The sequence below is a fragment of the Psammomys obesus genome, unplaced genomic scaffold (assembly GCF_907164565.1).
Source record: "Psammomys obesus unplaced genomic scaffold, mPsaObe1.curated_primary_1811, whole genome shotgun sequence".
Classification (NCBI taxonomy): domain Eukaryota; kingdom Metazoa; phylum Chordata; class Mammalia; order Rodentia; family Muridae; genus Psammomys; species Psammomys obesus.
In genome coordinates this window covers 5,339,228-5,346,652 of record NW_026585685.1, presented here as the reverse complement: position 1 = coordinate 5,346,652, position 7,425 = coordinate 5,339,228, and the positions used below count along the sequence as shown (strand labels likewise).

General features: G+C 43.4%; 1 non-coding gene across 1 annotated transcript; it reads left to right on the top strand.

Moving 5' to 3' along the window:
• Window positions 1-6,614: 6,614 nt before the first annotated feature.
• On the top strand, window positions 6,615-6,724 carry LOC129692684 (U6 spliceosomal RNA). The gene has a single exon (XR_008722756.1). It is a non-coding gene; the product is annotated as a U6 spliceosomal RNA (small nuclear RNA).
• The last annotated feature ends 701 nt before the right edge of the window (window positions 6,725-7,425 follow it).

Below are 7,425 nucleotides of genomic sequence, written 5' to 3'. Positions count from 1 at the left end.
ATGGCTCCTTGTGCTCACAAAGCAGAAAGGGCTTACAGGCAAAGGAAGAAATCTGTGTGAAGCCTCTTTAGTAAGGTATTAAATCCTGTCCGCAAAGGCATAGTCTTCCATCCTCACGATCTGACCACCTCCTACAAGCAAGCCTGTTTTTGTTTTTATTTTGTTTTGTTTTTGTTTTCTTTTCAATACAGGGTTTCTCTGTCTAACAGCCCTGACTGTTCTGGAACTTACTTTCTAGACCAGGCTGGCCTCTAACTCACAGAGATCTGCCTGGCTCTGCCTCCTGAGTGCTGGGAGTAAAGCCATGAACCACAATGCCTGGCTACAAGCCCAGCTCTTAATATTACAGCTCTTGCTGCAGATTATGTTCTGTTATGATTTCGGAGGGACACAGATGGTCGAATCACATGACTCAGAGGCATGGAGCCGTACTCGCCCTGCTCTGATTGCCAGCCTGGGCTAGATTAGTGACATGTGTGAAATATGTGTGACAATGTGTGACAATGCTTCTGTGGTGGAAGATGCTGAGAATTCAGGGTGTGGCCCCTCAGCACGGAGTACAGCCCTGCTATTTATTGAGTATCTTTTCATGTGCTAGGCACAGTGCTAAGCTATTTGTACTAGTGATTTATTATTGTTAAAGCCCTGAAAATCACTTTCCTTGCCAAAGGGAGACACATTCAATATTCATTATGAACTATTACAACCAGTTTTGCCAGATACTCTTCTTTCTGTTTTCTTTTAATAATAGTTCTGAAATTGATGCAAGTTTTGACATTTTAAAGAGATTGAGGGTTTATTCTAAAAGGCCGATGCGCGAGTCATTCAGAGCATCCTCGGGTGCTGAGTCTGTGGTGTTAGAGAAGATTACTTCATTTGCCATTTTCTTTTCCCTATAAGTAGAACTGGATAATGTTGCCACTGATGCAGGTTTATTATTGTAAAGTAAGTGGGCTAACTGAATAAACCGCAGCGCTGACTCTAAGATGCTTTTAAAGCACTGTGACACACTACTAAACCTGAGAACTGCAGGCTGACAGGTGATGTGATGCTTTCTTGTCACCCAGCCTTTACCGATGGGGCTTGTTGGGACTGATGCATACATGTTCACACTGCAGAAGCTCAAGCACACTAATTACACACTCTCTGAACGATAGCTTTAGTCCGATGAACGTGGGCTTTTATCATACACCATGCTTCTGCATTAATGCAAGTAAAATACGAAAGAAAGAACTCAGTTGAGGTCATTCAAAATGCCTTCCTAGCCAGCTTGTCTGTCTCTGAGTCACTCAGTGATAACTATATTTCAGCCCAGTGATGCCCATGCCATCAACAAGACCCTGAATGCAGCCTTCCTCAGGTGGGTCTTCACTGCTTTTGTTTTGGTGTTATTTTGGTGGGTGTTATTATTGTTGTTTCCTGAGGTGTGTGTGTGAGAGAAAGAGAGACTATAGCCTTACAATGTAGCACTGGATGGCCTGGAACTCACCATGCCCAGGCTTCACTTAACTTAGGCTGCACTTAAATTCATGGAGATCTGCCTGTTTCTGCCTCTAGAGTGCTAGGGTAAAGGCACCCGTCACAACACCTAACCCTTTCTGAACGATAGCTTTAGGAAACTTTAGAAACTTTCTGAAGTTTCCTTCAAACCTCGTGCACCCATTCTTTGCTTCTGAGATTTTATTTCCATCATTTTATGTGTGCATTTTGTTGCAAGTCTTGTGTTTCTATAGGACCAAAGAGGGTGTCAGATTCCCTGGGACTGGAATTACAGAGAGTGGTTAGCTGCCATGTAGGAGCTGGAACTGAACCCAGGTCCTCTGGAAGAACAGTCAGTGCTCTTAACTTCTGAGCCGTCTCTCCAGCCCTGGTTCTTTAAGATTCAATGCTAATGTTTTCTTGAGCTTACTAGGTTGTGTCTATGGGAGATGTTCAAGCAATAAATAGGATTTGTATTCTTTATACGAAAGGTTGAATCAACACACTTAAATATTCATGAGTTTCATTTCCTGGTCATGTCTGAGTGAGTTTGTGCATGAACAAGCAATGGCAGTCATGGTGGAACGGCTGAGTGCCAGAAACAATTACAAAACATCTTCCATGATAAGATAAGCCTGGGCTTCAAAGGCATTAAATATGACAATATGTGTCCTAGAGTCTGTAAAGTGCAGCACTGTTGTTTTGCAAACAAGGCTCTACAGTGATACAGCTCCAATACATCAGACACCCAACAGCTTGCAGATAATTCTTTCATTTATTTACCTTTCACCCTTGTCCCTCTAACATAGATTATAACGATCAAGGACAAGGCTATGGAAGGATCTGGTGGATAGGGGAAAGAACTGGCTTTGGTATTGAAGATGTAAGCATGACCCTCAGCACGACGGGTCTTCATATGTGTTACTATGGGGAGTCAAGTTACTATTCTAGCAAACATTTCTGGCTTAGAAGGTTGTTGTGTAGGGAGAATAATGTTTGAAAAGTACATTGTGAAATCTGAGTACAGGTGAATCAAAAGTCATGTGTCAAGAACTGTGTAGGGGGTTTGGCACTCAGCGTCTCACATGAGACGACATGAAGGTGCCCACTGCCTAGATTATTGTCACCTTGGTATCTAACTAATCACAGACTCTGCCCCAGGGGATCCAGCACCTTCTTCTAGGCTCCAAAGCTACTTGAACACATGTGTATATATATACATACACGCAAATGAAAAACAAATATTAAATTTAACTTGTTATATTTTCCCCATAGGTAAAATAAGGGGTAATATTTTTCTCCTAGTATCATAAGGTTATCGTGATAATCAAACTAATTGTGTAAGCTATGAAGCATTAAGAACACTCACACTGAATTTGAATCCAAGATGTTACTGCTTGTAAGGCACTGTTACACAGTACTGAAACTAAAAAGAAGATCAATAATTAATAACGGCAACAATAAACTAATGAAAGAGAAAAGGAGAATGTCCCCTCGCCCCTTTTGTTTTTGTTTTTTCAAGACAAAGTTTTTCTGTGTAGCCTTGGCTTTCCTGGAACTCACTCTGTAGACCAGGCTGGCCTCAAACTCAGAGACTGCCTGCCTGCCTGTGCTTCCTGAGTGCTGGAATTAAAGGCATGCACCACCATCACCTGTCTTGAAAGAGAACCCCTTGTGTCTGAGCTGTCACTCGGGAACAAGTCAGAGATTTCTAACTTGTTTCTGAGACAGGGCCTTGAGCAGCCCAGGCTGCACTCAGACTTGGTATGTAACCAAGGAGGACCTTGAATTTCTGATCATCCTATTTCTGCCTCCCAGGTGCTGAGATAGACATGTGTACCGCTACTCCCAGTTTTGTTTTTTGGAGCCTTGGGAATTGAAGCCAGGGCTTTGTACGTGCTGGGCAGGAAGTCTACCAACTAAGCCTCGACTTCAATGAAGAAAGGCTATACACTTATGGAACAAACCAACAAACCAACAAACCCTACAATGAATCCGTGATTCAGGGTTCTGACCTAAGGAGCTTTAGACAATTTGTAAAAAGACTCATGGACACGAAAAGTGGGTGACCATAAAATACTGGCCACAGAGCAAGGCACAGTGGCACATGCATTTAGACCCATCACTTAGGAGGCAGAGGCAGGAGAATCTCTGTGACTTTGAGGCCAGCCTGGTCTACACAGTGAGTTCCAAGACAGAGCTACATAGTGAGACCCTGTCTTAAAACAACACACACACAGAGTTGCACACACACAGAAGCCATAGAAACCAGAGATACTGACAAAGAGACAGTTGTCAGTGGTAGTGACACTACCTTTAATCCTGTTTAATCCCAACACTTTAATCCCATTTAGTCCCAGCAGAGGCAGGAACTATCTTCTTATATTTGCTGTTGTGTGGCATTTTCTGCCATGATTAAAACCTTCTGTTTTAAGCTGGGCTGAGGTGATACATGCCTTTAATCCCAGTACTTGGGAGGCAGAGGCAGGTGGATCTCTGAGGCCAGCTAGTTTCAGATCAACTAGAGTTACATAGAGAAACCATGTTTCAAAATAAAATAAGTGAAGCTCATTAAGATTCAGGATGTTAAAACGGAGGTCAAACACTCCCTCAGGCCTGAAACTCTTTAAGTTCAGGAAGTAACCCAATGGCTTCAGAAAGTCCCTGAAAGTTTATCCTTACTTTGTTCTGTCCTCCGTTCCCTATCTGGGGGTCAGCGAACATTTATTTGCTTATGTTACTCCAGAAATGGTGTCACACAACAATTCTTTAAAATCCTTAAAGTGGAATGACACTTAATATTCAAATTACAGTTAAAGACGCAAACTAAGAGGCTAGAGCGACAAAAGGCACATACGTGGTTATACTGCAAATGAAAAACCATCTTGATTTAATAGAGGGTGAGGTAGAGGGAGGGATAGACTTTTTAATGTTTCAAATGCCCATAGGGTTGAGGAACAAAGCTCCATGGAATTGGAGGACTTCCAGAGACCCATCTTAAGGCTGTCTTCTTTAGGACATTCTCTTGCCAGACATTTAATCTCTGTGACAAATACCTGAGCAAAACAGTTAAAGGTAGGGTTTACTGTGGCTAACAGTTTCAGTGGTTCCAGTCTGTGGTCAGCTAGCCTTCAGACCCAAGGCAAGATGCGCCATGCTGGAAGGAGCAGCAAGGAGGCAGAGCAGAGATGATCACTCTCATGGCTGCCAGGAAGTAAAAAGAGAGTCAGGGTGAGGCCTGGGGAAATGTCCTCCTTTCTAGGGTATGACCCTAGTAATCACTTCCTCTAACCAGACCCCACTGCTAGCATTTCCTCCATGGGTGATGCCATTGTGTTATGAACCCATAATATATTACTGCATGGACTAGGTCAGAGCCCTCATGATCCAATCGCTCATGAATGCTTAGGTTCACTAGCTGGCTTCCAAACCTTTACCACATGAGTCTTTTAGGATATACAGACATCTGCAACAGCCATACTGTAATATTTAATTTGTAACTGACTTCAAATTTCTGATTACTTTACCTATCTGCATATTGACTCCCCATTGAGATTTTTATGTGTGTTTGCCCACGCTCACACATGTATGTGCAAAAGTGTGTCCACCTGTATGTGTTATGCATATATATGAAGCCAGAAATCAACACTGAGTGTGTTTAGTTGTTTTTGTTTGTTTGTTTTTGTTTTGTTTTGAGACAGGGTTTCTCTGTCCTGGAACTCGCTCTGTAGACCAGGCTGATCTTGAACTCAGAAATCCAGCTGCCTCTGCCTCCTGAGTGTTGGGACTAAAGGCCTGCACCCCCACCCCCGTCGACACTCAGTATCTTTTACTCTTTACCTTGTCTTTTGACAGAAAGCCTCCCTGAATGTGGGGGTGCTCACTAACTGTCTACACTAGCTGGTCACTGAGTTCTGGGGATCTGTTGGTCTCCATTCTCCCCACCCCACTGATAGACCACCGCTAAGTCTAGCCATACCCAGATTTTACATGGCTTCTGGAGATCTGAACCCTCCAGCCCACATGCCCTTGCAGCAAGCACTGTGCAGCCGAGCCATCTCTCCAGCCCCTCAGTGAGATTAAACATCTCTTTCCTATGAGCACAGCATGTAGCATAATGCCCCGTAACAGAAAACTAACTGTGCCTCTTCCTAGTTAAACCTGGAAGAGATACATGCGCGTGATATCTGTGAAGGTGACATCTTCCGTTGCTTTTCAAAGAACTGAGCCACTCCAGAAAATCCATTTTATTTGCAGAACTGTTTCATAACCCACCCCTCCTGTACTTCAATGGAATGCCCCTGTCATTGCCAAATGTTGCTTGTCTGGTGGAAGTTCTTGGCCAGACCTATGGGTTGCCAGACCTTGCAGCTGTTTGCCCTCGAAGTCCAAATCTTCTATAACATCAAATCAAACAACATTTCCTAATGACCGAACAAGAGTGGTCTCTGAGCTTGTTGCCAGAGAGGATAGGACATCACTGTGGCTACCCTCAAGTGGTACAGAATGGATATAAAAACAAGCATATGAATATTAAATGGTAATTGCAGACTTAAGGGACAGCTAGGAGTATTAGAAGAGACAGCAAATGTATACTGTAGGGGGGAAAAGGCTTCCTGTGTTCTCAGCACATGCTCTATGCTCCTAGGATGTTAGGGGTATTGCTTTGGGGCATCCTTGTCTTTCTGCCTAAAATAGGGCCTTTGCAGGATCACCTTTTCCTCTAAGATTCTCAGGGCCACTGTTTCTTCTAAGAGGAAGAGGCTTGGTTTTGCCTAAAACAGTATAGTAAGTACAGTTGAGAATGGTGGCGCGTGCCTGTTGTTCCATTATTCAAAAAGAAGAGACAAGAGGATGAAGAGTTCAGGGCCAGCTCTGTTGCATAGTGAAACCTCATCTCAAAAATGCAAAAACCAGGGGCTGGAGAGATGGCTCAGAGGTTTAAGAGCACTGACTGTTCTTCCAGAGGTCCTGAGTTCAATTCCCAGCAACCACATGGTGGCTCAGAACCATCTGTAATGAGATCTAGTGCTCTTTTCTGGAGTGCAAGTGTATATGCAGACAAAACATTGTATATATAATAAATAAATAAATATTTAAAAATAACTCATTAATTAATTAAAATGCAAAAACCTTCACTCCCTTTGGCAGCACCTATACTGAAATCAGAATGATACAGAGAAGATTAGCATGGCGGCCCCTGCACAAGGATGACACACAAATTTGTGAAACGTTCCATATTTTTTTAAAAAAATGCAAAAATCAAAACCAAACTACACAGAGAACAGTACAGTAGTCACTGCCTCCTCTTCATCTCCTGCTTTCTGCTAACCTCTTGCCTTTGGCCACTTCATTCATTTCCTTATGAGAATGAGTATCATCCCATTCCAAGTCGTCAGTCAATGTGTTCTAAAAGGAGAGAAAGCCTGAGAGTATGAGTCAACTTTATTCCTGGTACTGAACCCTGTTTGTTCTTGTATTAGTTGCCCTGAGGAACAGGGAAGAGCAATGCAACTTTGGTTTCTCTGGCTATTAAAAGGAAGTGATTGGCAGTCAACCCATTTTACTAAGTGAGAATAAAGAACCTGCACACTGAGCCCCTGTTAGGTGCACACAGAGGCTTTTGAACCATTTCCTTTATAATGCTCACTGCGTGCTCCACTTGCCTTTATTAATCTTGGTGCTGGCCTCCCAGGTACAAAGAGAACTAGGCTGTCCCCAAGAAATCTCCAAGCATCTGCCTGGTGGCCTGGTAAGTGGAAACGCCCTTCTTCACCTCTGCCGGCTCCAGCGACTCCTACTGACCTGTCCTCCTGTCCTCCCTCTGTAGTGCAGGGATTCGTGGGGGCACTTACTCGTCCTAGTTAAGACTGTCGTCCTGTAGAGAATGGGGTGTAGCTCAGTGGTGGGAACACTTGCCTTGCAAATTCGAGGTCCTGGGTAGGA